Genomic DNA, 15,511 nt, shown 5'->3' with positions numbered 1-15,511 from the left:
CTTTGAATATTGAACTATTGAAGTAGGTATTTAGAGAAGTTAATTTGATTATTTTATATAATGATCACAATAAAATCTAAAGTTTAAAAGCTATAATCTAATTCATGAATAATGTTCTACTATAATACAAAAAAAAAATAACACATGTATATACATGTACACATCTCAAGAACATGTGTTCTAGCTATAATACAAATACACATGTACTCATCTCAAGAATAAACATCTACATTTAATACATGTCTAGAACTAAAATGCATGTACATATGCAAATTGTAAATCTCAAATAAATACATGTATGTCTAGCAAAATATAAAAATTCATATATACATGTGACCATCTAACTACTGAAGTACTAAATAATTAAATAAATAGTGAAACATATGTATACATGTCATCACTTGAGGTACTAAAATACACATATGTGTATGTAAGTCTACAATATACAAATGCATCAAAAAATATATAAATATACTACTACTAGAGGGACCCCTCAAGATGCATATGAACAGAACGACCCTCTAAACGAGTCTCCTATACATCTTGTGGCCACTCAAGTGCATCAACTGAGCCTTGCAAATATATATATATATACATTGGAGTTCTGTTTAGAAACATATATATACATGTGTGTACATTTAAATTATATACGAGTGCATATATATCTAGTCTGAAGTTCATAAATAACTTTAAACAAACTATTTAAAACTTGTACCTGAGCACTACTAGGTGCCTCAATAGAATCATCTCTCTCACATACATGCCCTGAACCAACACTAGATGTGATCATGTGCTCAGTGACTTGTGCCTGCATGATTTATTATAGTTTAAAGATTAAATTTTAAATATTTATCTAAATTGAATTTTTAAATAAATTCATATTTTTTAATTTCATATATTTAAATTTAAAAATAAATTGTGTGTGTGTGTCTGTACCTGGGTCTTCGGAGGTGGAGGATGATCAGCAAACTCCATCATATCATTTATCGATGCACCTCCTGAAACTCTAACACCTACTGAACCACCCTCAGCACCATGCCCAACTGCTAGTAATGATGAGTGAAGTGGACTATGTAACTGGGTAGGTAATGGTGTAGAATCATGGCTGTCAGGTTGGAATAACATCTCCATGTATGATGAAATACCCATGCTCAAACTACTATCAATCTCAAACAACCCTTGTAATTACTCACCAAAATCATCAAGACCCTCAATTGTGATCCTAACATCTCCAACTTGTATGCCTGAGTCATCTATAGAGTGTTGTGAGCTTGGTGTCGAATGTTGTGAGCTACACACAGGTGTATCGTCTGTCACTGGTGTGGCGGCCTGTGTCTGTTGAACTAGGGAGCTATGATGGTGCCTAATGGCATCCATCACTAATTGAACTAACATCCCTTGTGTATTAGAAATATAATTGATACTTTGTAATAGATCCTTCAAAAAATATAGTGCTACATCCATATGTGTGTGCTATCTTGAAAGAGCACGAACATCACCTGGTAGTGGTAGTCTAGCAGCTCTATATGCCTCATTAGGGGATGTTCCTGAAGTGCTACTAGATGCCTCTGAAGATGGTCAACCAAGTGGATGATTCTATCAACTATGAATGTAACAACCAAGAGAATCAGATGTGATAGTAGCAGCCACAGATGCAATGTGTCCAATAGTGTCAATTGTTCCCCTCTAAGAAGCAATGACAACTCTATTTGCAATAGGCACTAGTGTTGGAGTCACTGGAGGCAATCTCTATCCAACAAACTGTCTGAGATCTAAAGGTGGCAGACATTGTGCACTGTGATACTGGTCACAATATGTGATTTGACCATGCCCCTATCCGCAATAATCTGGAATGTCTAAGTAGTTGACATTGAGCCCCATGTAGAACTCAATGTACAACTGTTGTGCAAAATAAAGAGGTATCTAGTTGTTATTAGGATAACAACCATGTGTAGCTAAAAAATGAGCATAGATCATGCTAGCAATAATAGGATGTTTGCATCGTGTGACTAGGTAGCCTCTCACCCTACCTTGTGCTCCCTCATATAATGGAAAGAGATCTCATTCTATGACATCTTTGGGGGCCACCCTCTTGATGTCATCAAAAGATGCATCTCCTGAAATCTCAACCCTAAGCTCCCTAGATATGGAAGCTAATATGTCAAGAGTGAATGAATGGTGACCTCTAAATCTAGCAGTCAAATCTTGTAAACTTTGACATATGGTAACACATATGTCTCTATATAGACCATCATCAAAAGACAATATAGACTATTGTAGTCTAGCAACCTCCTACTCTAAAAATGAAAATAATGCATTAATATTGATGCATGGAGGTGGTGCAATAGGACCTCCAACAGGAGCTGCAGGTGCAGCCTGACCTCCAACAAGAGCTGCACTAGGAGCCATGCTAGGACCTACACCACCTGGAGCTGCACTAGGAGTTGCACTAGGAGCTACAAAATGAGCTACACAATGAGCCCTATGACAAGGTACAATAGGAGCCCCACCACGAGCTACAGAATGAGTCCCACCACGAGCAACATGATGAGCTACATGACCTAGAGCTGGAACAGGAACTGCATCAAGTGCCGCAATAGGAACCACATTAGGTGCTATAGCAGGAGCCACAACAAGATTTGTAGTAGGAGTCACAACAGGAGCCACAACAAGTTGATCGTGTGAAGTCATATTTATACAAATGTATCAAGAGCTAAGTTTACTATACACACAATTTTTTGTTTAAATTAAAAATTATATGTAATTGAATGTACATATACATATCAATACATAATAATCTATAACATGTACATATCAATAAAATTTAAATATGATCACATATACATACATGAGAGTTAGAGTTAGAGTTCCGAGTTATTTAGGGAGTTCTTGAGTTTTTAGAACTTTAGGAATTAAAGATAAGTACCTAGAGGTAAATGACTTAAATGGTTCAACATGAGTTAGATTAGGGGAACAAAGTAATTGCATGCAAACAAATTGTTTTTAAGACTTGTCAAACTTTTTAATGAAGATTCAAAGTAGCTAGTGAGTGGTTCATCAAAACTTGCTAATATGCATTTAAAAGTTTGAACAATTCAAAATATTGCTCGATTTCATGATAATCTACTTTCATTTTGTTGAGACATCACGTGGTGTTACAACTTAGACCTTGGTTATCCTACTTGTGAATTTTGTGACAATCGATGGTGTTGCACTTGTGCAATAATATCATCATCCATCTAAGTCATACCTAGGGGTATATTTGGCACTTATACCATTTGTTGATTTTGTGGAAACTTAGCATCACAATATATCAATGATAGGTCATCATGTTGGAATTACACTTCAAATGTATTTATGAAAATATTAATTATTTGAGGATGAAAATGATAAAAACTAAGAATGTTTGAGAAGTATGAAACGGTGACAATTTATATGAGTGATGATCACTCACCAAATTTTAGGTATGATAAAAACATAAAAACCTCAAGAGGCTCACCCTCAAACCAAAAGTGAATTATCACACCCAAAAATGAATAGAGGGGTTCTAGTGCAAGATATAGATTCAAGGATGGGGGAGTCAAGGATGTATTCCTTTCAAGATAAATATGTGCTTACAAATATATAAAATTATTAAAGTATTTTGTGATACTACAAGGGAAATTGGAAAATAGCAAGATATGATATTACATCTAATGTATAAAAGTAGGCACAAGAGGTGAGATAGAAAGAGTAAAGTTACCTTGAGATGGAGATCACATAGTCAACCTAGTCCTAGAAAAAATTTCATGATTTCAACCTAGAAATTTGGTATAGACATGTTCTTAGTAATTTCATGATTTGAACCTAGAAATAGTATCTTGTTACTAATAAGAAATAAATAGAATCCATAAATATGGTTGAATACATGTTCTTGAAATGTATTTTTGAATCAAGGATTCCTTTAAATAAGTGCATGCTTATATATAATACACTTTCCAATCTTAGATCTAGAATTATATTGGTGTTCTTTATGGTCATCAATGGAAAAGAAGAGATAAGAAGAATGGACAAATTTGGATCTTCTTTATTTCTTGAGAATTGTTCTAATTGGTAATCATGTATGAAGAAAAATGTACATCAGATGTAGAATATTTCTATATTTTGAATGGATCTTTAAAAAAAAGAAGACTTGGAGTTCTTTAATTGGGCATTTTCCTTCAAATGTTGAGTACAAGTCTTCAATTACACAAAAACTTGAAAATTTCATGGAAGATTTAAATTTATTGATCCATTGATTTCATGTTATGGTTCAAGTGAAAGGAGGAAAACCCCTTTTATATAAATTTTGGATTCAATATTGTCAGCATGATAGAACATAAAGACTAGGAAGAAGATCCCTCATAAATTGGGCTCAAATATTACCTAAATGTAGACCTAGTCAACCAAGTCTTCGCATTGTTATAAAGAAACACACATTAAAGACATCTAGACCTCAAAATCACCAAAATGGGGTCTAATAGTTCTTAGAGCCTCTAATAATGGGTGCTAACATTTTAGGAGAGCATAGCCACATTTCCAATCTTGGACTTCTTATCTAGGTATGCCCTTTTTTATTGGTAAAGTGGAAAATTTTATTTGTTCTAGAGCCAAGTATCTAAGCCTAGAAATGGTATCTTCTTAGTAATGCAGATAACTCAAAATACTCATGAGGTTAATTAAAATTACTTCTATATATCATGTATCTCTTACATATACTTGTTGTGTGGTTCAACAAGCTTGAGGGAATAAAAAGAATATTCCTTTGGCTAGGAGTTAAAGATGAGAACCTATTATTTATTACTGACTAGGAGAAATTATACACTCCCAAAATCTTGGAGGATTAAATTTTTGTAATTTTCATAACTTGAATTTGGTCACCCTTCTAAATTTAGTCTAAACATAATTAATTATTAATTCACATTGGTCCATAATCCATCATTTAAAATATATATAAAATAAAAATGATCTAAGAGTATTAGATCTTATTTTATCCCCTAGATCAAATATATTTGGAGTAGGTATTCTAAAATATATATAGTTTTCCTTTTTGTATTTTGATTACTAATTGTATAAGAAATATAAAGGGTTCACCTTATTCTATTTAAGTAATATGTTTTTATAATTTTCTAAGAAGTGAAATTCAAAACATTTCTATAGTTCTCTCATTTGGTATCAAAGCATGTTTATTGAATCTAGTTGAGGATTGAAGAAACTTACAGTAAGGAATTGTGAATTATGTTCTTTGGTGAATGATCACCTGTATATCAAATACAACTCATGCATACTCCATTTTGACTATTATTTTTCTAGGGGCAACATAACACTGGTAACTTTACAATTAGATCATTCAGAGCCATGGGTATTCAATGGTGATGACTAAGTTAGGTAGATACAAAAGAATTAAAATGGATAGAAAATGTTATGAACCTTGCATTCTTCTTGTATAATATCTTCCTTCTCTTTGTTAACATATTTAATAGAAGTAGATCTAGGTACCTCTCTTTGTTTTCGAGCTACTAGTGTGGATGTATATAATTGGTCTTAAGAAAGTGCAAATATGTAGGAGTTTGAAATTAGGGTTAGAGTTTTCAAGTTAGGGTTAGAAATTAGGGTAACTAGAGTTTGAGTTAGGGTTAGGATTATGGTTAGTGTTATCTTTTAAGGTTATAGTTAGTTTTAGAGAACTATGTCCAGATATTGTTTATGTTTTCTTATGATTGTTAATGTTGTTATGTATTTATGTATATAATCAAGTTATGTTCTTAAACAATACAAATTCTTTATGTTTGTATATATAATCTTTATGTTCTTATATACATATATTAACTTTTATTAATTAAATGTTTTAACATGTATTATTTAGGTCATACTCTTTATATGTTCTTATGTACATGTATGTTATATTCTTACCTGTGCATTAATCTACATTCTTATATATGTATAATTTAGGATCTCCCCTTAAGACATGTCATTGAATATAGTTAATTATACTTAGATTAAGGCATTAAAAAAATAGCATATACATAAACATGAATATCAATTGAAAACATACATGTGTCTACATTTAACATGAACATATTTACATACATTTATGAAATAAAATAGACATTAATCTACATTCTCATGTATAATTTAGGATCTCCCCTTAAGACATGTCATTAAATATAGTTAATTACACATCTAAGATAAAGACATTAAGATCAATAACAAATACATATAAAAATGTGAATATTAAAAACATACATGTTTACTTTTAACATGAAAAAATATACATACATCTATGTTCAAAATAAAAAATACATTTTAATCTACATTCTTATGTATAATTTAGGATCTCCCCTTAAGACATTTCATTTAATTACACTTAGATTAAGGCATTAAGATGAATAACATATATATAAACATGAATATTGAAAACATACATGTCTACATTTAACATATGTATGTATGTATGTATCTATGTATGTATATATGTATATATATATACATTCATATATGTATATATATGTATGTATGTATATATCTATACATATATACATACATACATATATATACATATATATACATACATATATATATATACATACATATATATACATATATATACATACATATATATATATATATACATACATATATATATATATATATACATACATATATATATATATATATATACATACATATATATATATACATACATATATATATATATATATATATATATATATATATATATATATATATATATACATACATACTTGCATACATACATACATACATACATACATACATACATATATATATATATATATAGTATACCATTTAGAAATGTTGACTTAACATTCATTTGATATACTTTGAATACTTTTTAAGCAGAATAAGCAAGCAGAGTTCTGACTCCTTCTAATCTTGCAACTAGGGTAAATGTCTCTCCATGGTCAATTCCCTCTTCTTGTGCATAACCTTTGTAGACTAACCTTACCTTTTTCTTTGTTACTTCACCATTCTCATCCAATTTTTTTTTGTACACCCACTTGGTTCCAATAACATTCTTGTCCTTTGGTCTTGGTACTAGTGTCCATGTTTTGTTCTTCTCAATATGTTCAATTTCTTCTTTCATGGCTTAACTCTAATCTTCATTCTTTAATGCATCCTTCACTGATTTAGGTTCATGAATACTTTAAAAACATGTCTCATTCCTTAATCTATTCCTTGTCAATTTTCCAACCTCTTTTTCTCCAATGATTTGTTTAGCAGGATGATGTTTCCTAACATATTTTGGTAATCTTGGCTCATTGCTTCTTTTAACAATAGGTCGTTCATGAAGTTCAATCTTAGGTTCACTGTGTACTACTCTGTCAGGTAACTCAACATTTCTTTCGTGTAAACTGATCTTAGCATCATAATGTGTTTGAGTTAAAATTAGGAAAGGTAAACTACTAATAGGTTGGGGGGGGAGAGTGGTGAGGGGGGTGAATCAACAATTAAAACATGAACCTACAAAACATTTCACCACTCATCTATCTCATGCATTCAATAAATAAACTTGAAATAAAATGTAAAACACATACATCTAAATCATGTAAACACATAAGAAATCACACATTTGACACCTGATATGATTGCCCAGAAACCCTCCAAAGAAAAGGTAAAACTAGGGTGGGGATGACATCCACAATTCTTTACTACTACAACAATAAAGTGTAGCCAATTAAGGTTACAATGGTTTGACCATGAAACATTATCTACCTTGTGAAAGGCCTACCCTATAAGACAATTAAGTCCCACCTTGTTAGAGGATTTCAACACCCTATTAAAAGTGTGCCTGGCTAAAGGACTTTAGAATATTCACTTGGAATGTCACCCTGTTAAAGGATTTACAATAGTCTGTTAGGACTACTCCACCTAGGAGATTTAAGTAAAATCAGCTGTTAGGATGTTTCAACATAGATCTTGTGATTGGCTCTAGTTGCTTGATTAAAGATCAAATTTGTACAGTGTCCTTGATCCTCTCTGATCCAGTGTGTCAATGTTGTATCCTCTATCCTTTGTTCTTCTCAAACTAATTTTGCAATTCACTCTCTATAACTTCTAAGTCTCCATGAATGCTCTGATTTTTGCATGCAAGCTTCTCTATACTTCTCCTTCAATTCCTTACATGCTCGTTACAAAGTTTAGGGTTGGGTGAACCCACAATAATGGGTTCTATTTTAGTGGGACAAACAAAAACAAAAAAAATTGCAAAATGCAAAATCATATTTACCATACGTTCGCGCGAACACACTAAACATGTTCGTAGTGAACATATTTTAAAATAGTGTTCACTGCGAACATATTTGACAATAATTACGAATGTTTACATGAACATTCGTAATTAATATGTTCGCTGCGAACATATGAAACACCAAATTTTGGCTTTAAAACATTGTTTTTTACTTGTTACTGTTTATTTTTACGGCATTGAATATTTGAGCAGAGGTTGGAGCGAACGTTTGCTATTGGTTAGCATCCCCCCATCATTTTCCTTTAGATTCTCATCTTTGCACTATTTCAAGTATGTCTATATATTATTATTTTTATGTTTTTACATTTTTAAAGTTTTCAAAGCATATTTTAATGTTTTTTACATTTTTAATGTTTTCAAAGCATATTTTAGTGTTAATTTAGTATTTTTATTGTTTATTTATGTTAAATTTAATTATATTAATTTAGAAACTATTAGAAAAAACATTAGAAAAACATTATTAAAAAATATTATAAATTTTTTATAAAAAATATTAGAAAAACTTTAGAAAACAAATTTAGAAAACATTAGAAAAAATATTAGAAAAATATTAGAAAATTTATAATAATATAAAATTTAGAAAACAAATTTAGAAAAATATTAGAAAAACATTAGAAAAATATTAGAAAATTTATAATAATATAACATTAGAAAATATATTTAAAAATATATATATTTTAGAAAATATTAGAAAACTATGAGAAAATATTAGGATTTAAACATTAGAAAATGTTAGAATTTTTTTTTTTTTTAAATAGTGTAGAAAATAAAATTTAGAAAATATTAGTTTTATTAGAGAAACATTAGTTTAATTAGAAACAAATTTTTAGAAAAATATTAGTTTTATTTATAAAAACATTAGAAAAAACTGTGTATATGTTTATGTATATGTTATTCATCTTAATGCCTTAATCTAAACAGTGTAATTAACTACATTTAATGACATACATCTTAAAGGGAGATCCTAAATTATACATAAGAATGTAGATTAAAATGTACATATTTTATGTCATAGACATATATGTATGTATGTATGTATGTATGTATGTATATGTATGTATGTATATATACATACATACATACATACATACATATATATATCTATGTATGTATGTATGTATGTACATACATACATATATATACATACATACATATACATACATACATACATAAATACATACATATGTGTGTGTGTGTGTGTGTACATACATATATATACATAGATATAGATATATGTATATACATACATATATATACATAGATATATGTATATATATACATAGATACATATATATGTGTATTTACATGTATATATATATATGAAATAAAATATGTACATTTTAATCTACATTCTTATGTATAATTTAGGATCTCTCCTTAAGATGTATGTCATTAAATGTAGGTAATTACACTGTTTAGATTAAGGCATTAAGATCAATAACATATACACAGTTTTTTCTAATGTTTTTATAAATAAAACTAATATTTTTCTAAAAATTTGTTTCTAATTAAACTAATGTTTCTCTAATAAAATTAATATTTTTCTAAATTTTATTTTCTACACTATTTTTTAAAATATTTTTCTAACATTTTCTAATGTTTAAATCCTAATATTTTCTAAAATATATATTTTTTAAATATATTTTTTAATGTTATATTATTATAAATTTTCTAATATTTTTCTAATGTTTTTCTAATATTTTTTCTAATGTTTTTCTAAATTTGTTTTCTAAATTTTATATTATTATAAATTTTCTAATGTTTTTCTAATATTTTTTCTAATGTTTTCTAAATTTGTTTTCTAAAGTTTTTCTAATATTTTTATAAAAAAATTATAATGTTTTTTAATAATGTTTTTCTAATATTTTTTCTAATGGTTTCTAAATTAATATAATTAAATTTAACATAAATAAACAATAAAAATACTAAATTAACACTAAAATATGCTTTGAAAACATTAAAAACGTAAAAAATATTAAAATATGCTTTGAAAACTTTAAAAATGTAAAAACATAAAAATAATAATATATAGACATACCTGAAATAGTGCGAAGATGAGAATCTAAAGGAAAATGATAGGCGGATGCTAACTAATAGCAAACGTTCGCTCTAACCTCTACTCAAATATTCAATGCCGTAAAAATAAACAGTAATGAGTAAAAACAATGTTTTTAAGCCAGAATTTGGTGTTTCATATGTTTGCAGCGAACATATTAATTACAAATGTTCATGTGAACATTTGTAATTATTGTCAAATATATTCATAGTGAACACAATTTTAAAATGTGTTCACTACGAACATGTTTAGTGTGTTTGTGTGAACGTATGGTAAATATGATTTTGCATTTTGCAATTTGTTTTATTTTTGTTTGTCCCACTAAAGTGGAACCCATTATTGTGGGTTCACCCAACCCTAAACTCCGTAACAAGCATGTAAGAAATTGAAGGAGAAGTATAGAGAAGCTTGCATGCAAAAATCAGAGCATTCGTGGAGACTTAGAAGTTATAGAAAGTGAATTGCAAAATCAGTTTGAGAAGAACAAACAATAGAGGATACAACATTGACACACTAGATCAGAGAGGATCAAGAAGGACACTATACAAATTTGATCTTTAATCAAGCAACTAGAGCCAATCACAAGATCTATGCTAAAACATCCTAACATATGATTTTACTTAAATCTCCTAGGTGGAGTAGTCCTAACAGACTATTGCAAATCCTTTAACAGGGTGACATTCCAAGTGAATATTCTAAAGTCCTTTAGCCAGGCATACTTTTAATAGGGTGTTGAAATCCTCTAACAAGGTGGGACTTGATTGTCTTATAGGGCAGGCCTTTCACAAAGTAGATCATGTTTCATGGTCAAATCATTGTAACCTTAATTAGCTACACTTTATTGTTGTAGTAGTAAAGAATTGTGGATGTCATCCCCACCCTAGTTTTACCTTTTCTTTGGAGGGTTTCTGGGCAATCATATTAGGTGTCAAATGTGTGATTGCTTATGTGTTTACATGATTTAGATGTATGTGTTTTACATGTTATTTCAAGTTTATTTATTGAATGCATGAGATGGATGAGTAGTGAAATGTTTTGTGGGTTCATGTTTTAATTGTTGATTCATCCCCCACACCCCCCCTCCCCAACCCCTTAGTAGTTTACATTTCCTAATTGTAATTCCAACACATTATGATGCTAAGATCAGTTTACACAAAATAAATGTCGAGTTACCTGACAAAGAAGTACACAGTAAACCTAAGATTGAACTTTGTGAACGACCTATTGTTAAAAGAAGCACGGAACCAAGATTATCAAAATATGTTAGGAAACATCATCCTACTAAACAAATCATTGGAGAAAAAGAGGTTGGACAATTGAAAAGGAATAGATTAAGGAATGAGACATGTTTTTAAAGTATTCATGAACCTAAATCAGTGAAGGATGCATTAAAGAATGAAGATTAGAGTTAAGCCATGAAAGAAGAAGTTGAACATATTGAGAAGAAAAAAACATGGAAACTAGTACCAAGACCAGAGGACAAGAATGTTATTGGAACCAAGTGGGTGTACAAAAAAAAATTAGATGAGAATGGTGAAGTAACAAAGAAAAAGGCAAGGTTAGTCTACAAAGGTTATGCACAAAAAGAGGGAATTGACCATGGAGAGACATTTACCCTAGTTGCAAGATTAGAAGGAGTAAGAACTCTGCTTGCTTATTCTTCTTAAAAAGTATTCAAAGTATATCAAATGGATGTTAAGTCAACATTTCTAAATGGTATACTAGAAGACAAGGTTTACATTGAACAACCTGAAGGGTTTGTTGATCCAAATAATAAGAACATGGTTTGTAGACTACACAAAGCTTTATATGGTTTAAAGAAAGCTCCTAGAGCATGGTATGAAAGATTGCACAACTATATTGTGAAGATCAGTTTTGAGAAGACTAATGACAACAACAATCTATACTTGAAGGCGAAGGAGGTAAAGGAATTTTACTAGCTAAAATATTTGTTGATGATATCATATTTAGAGGACAAAATGCATTGTGTAAGACATTTGCAAATCAAATGATGAAATAAATTGAGATGTCTATGTTTGGAGAAATAAAGTTCTTTTTTGGATTACAAGTTTATCAGATGAAATATGGTATTTACATTACTCAGTCCAAGTATGTAAAGGAAATCTTGAAGAATTTTGATGTGGAAGATTCAACACCAGTTAGTACTCCCATGGTGACAACACATAAACTATCCAAAAATTATGATTTTGATGAGGTAAATTAAACATTGTTTAGGTCTATGATTAGAAAATTGCAATATGTAGTTCATAACAAACCTAACATTTCACTATGTAAGGTCCCTCCTTGTATGTACTTATCAAATACGAATCCTCTATTAAAATCGTTATGAGAGATTGAATTAGATATGAAGTAATGTTTTATGTTGTGAATGTCCTAATGAAATTGAGAGCCATTGATACATCCATGTTTTAATACTCAGTGATTTAAGAACTACTACATTATCTCAACTGTTTAAACTTTAAAATTTCACTAACGATGATATGAGGTGTTTTCACCCAATGATGATGGCATTGATTATGGTACCTCGATGATTGGGTTATATGCAATTTAGATTGTTCAATATGCTCTATTGATGATGTTATGATGTTAGGTATATGCATGCCTAATGATGATTATTCTGGTATTTTAATCTGAATTAATGAATAAGTTATGTTATATTGATTATGTGATTTATAATGATTAAATGTGAGTAGAAATGAATTAAACAGTTAATTATATGAAAGAATTCATGTTTTGATTTATGTAACTATCCAGATAGGTTTTGAATATGTGTATGTGATTTTTTTGAGCTACTAATGTGTGCAGTGAGTGTGCAGGATATTTTAGTTGGAAAATCTAATGGAGAATCAAAACTAAACCCTATGTACCATTTTTGGAAATCAGGGTTGAGTCTAACAAAAGATGCAGAACCTGTTGTTCGTATTGTATTTGTATTGTGAATTGAATGAATGTATATGTCTGTAATCATTAAGTTTTAATGTTCTATAATAGTAATTTTATAGTGTCACTCGACACTCATGATTCATAGATGCATTTCAGTATAACAGTTAGGATTAACCGAGTAACCCAAAGATCTAAGTTGGACTAGGTTAGTAAACTTTTTGCTAATCAGTTAGTAATTGAGGTTAATTACCCTAATTAGGATTAGTGAGTAATCTATATTTTGAAGGTTGTTAGGGAGTCCTAAAAATTTTCTAGCTTTTTATAAGTCCCTAATTAATTCTAAAGGTTTAAAATCATGAAATCTAAGTACCCAAGGGGTATGGGTATGGGTTGGGGGCATTTTTCACCCCCCTAGCCCCTTTTGTTGACTTTTATGATCACTCAAAAACCCTATTTTTGCTTTATTGCGAAAATTGAGTGCTTCATCATGAGTTGGATAACTTTAACTCCACCTAGAGGTCAACCTTATGTCTAGTTGAATTACAAGACTCTAGAACTTTTAGGCAAGTGGGGGAGTTATTGCATTTTGGGAGTTGGTTGAGTTTAGGATCTTATTTAGAGGCAAATTTCAAAGGGTTTGAGTGTTCATCCAACCTCTAATTTTAGACTAGAATTCAGGATTGAAGGAGAAGGAGAAGGAAGGGAATGCTCATCTAAAATTTTTTCTTTTGCCATAACTCGATTTTGAAGGTAGGAATCCTTCAACTTATTTCGTTCATGTTATTCATGTGTTGTTCATGCTTAAGTTATCATGTTTGCATTTGTATATTCGTGTGTGTGTTGAGTATGTTTGGGAGGGATTGAAATGAGTATTCTTAAATGTCTTTTCTTTGTGTTTTGCTTTGAATTTTGAAGGGATTGTATGGGTGTATTGGCATTACTCACCCTCGAATAGGGTAGAAGTGGCCATGTATAGGGGAAGGTCTTTAGTTGGACTTTGACAGTGTAGAGTCTCTTCTCAGGACGAGAAGAGGGAGAGAGGGTAGGGTGTTATGGGCCCCTACTCGTCAACACAAACCATGTTTGGAGTTTCAAAATTTGAGAAGTGAAAGAATGAAAGTCTTTGTGATATTAGCCTCGAAAGGACATTTGTGGAAGAATGGAAGTTCTTGATATTTTGGCCCTAAAAGGGCATATGTTATGGTGTTGTGACCAACGTCTCCTATTGGAAAAATCCACCTTCTCCCTAGTCTGGTTCAATGTCAAACCTATTATGCAAACTTGGGATGGGAGTGAATGTCTGATTTTGTCTTCATGTAATGTTTGCTTGTTACCTGGTCAGTTTTTGTTCTCTCCATGATCACCGAGATGTATTGCAGAATTCGAAATGGACCCCTTGCTAAGGGCCAAGAAGAAAATTCAAATTGTTATGAAATTCAGTTATGTTGGGAGTGTCTCCTTAGGATTGAAATCCTGTGTAAAAATGTATTTTTAAATTTATTATTTTGATTAAGTAAAAGTAGGTTTTAAAGGACCTGAAACCTATAAAATAGTAGAGTTCTGGAAATAAGCAAGAGAAAAGAACTACAAAGAAAAGAAACCAAGACCAAGCATGAAACAGACCTCGAACAACAAAAAGAGGTCACAGAGGATAGTGCTAGAAAAAATAGAAAAAGTCTAGCAAAGGAATAGCAACCAACCAGTTAAGGAGTATTGATTAGATTCATAGCCTGGTCCACCAGAGAATGCATGGTTTCAGCATCAACTTTGACCTCGTCTTTTCTACTGGTTTCCTCAATCTTCTTCGAATGGGCCCAAGTACGCATACTTGGTCCTTGAGAATCAACCCCCAAGGGAGAATCTTGGTCTTTACCTGCCTCATTCTTCTTCAGGAAGGTAGAAACATTTTCCACCATCTACTTAAGTTGTTTGTCCACATTGCCTAGTCTGGATTCAAGTTTTGACACCTTCCCTTGGACACTACTAATATCCTTGTCCATAACCCTCTGTTTAGCTTCCAACACAGGTATCTTATGCATCAAATTTTTAACTTCTTCAGCATTTCCTATGACCTCTGAGAGTTTGTCAATATGTTGTCCTAGGGTTCTTTCCCCTCTTGTTGTTTTGGAAAATTGTTCCATTTCCTTGTTTAGCAGAAACATTTTATGCTTTAAGATGCTAATGTCCTTCCGAATAGAGCCCAAGTTGCCAAACATACCTTTAGAAAACCCTAACCCACTATC

The sequence above is a fragment of the Cupressus sempervirens genome, chromosome 1 (genome assembly GCF_028749045.1).
Source record: "Cupressus sempervirens isolate cs-2001-9-10 chromosome 1, ASM2874904v1, whole genome shotgun sequence".
Taxonomy (NCBI): domain Eukaryota; kingdom Viridiplantae; phylum Streptophyta; class Pinopsida; order Cupressales; family Cupressaceae; genus Cupressus; species Cupressus sempervirens.
Note: the sequence above shows the minus strand (reverse complement) of the source record.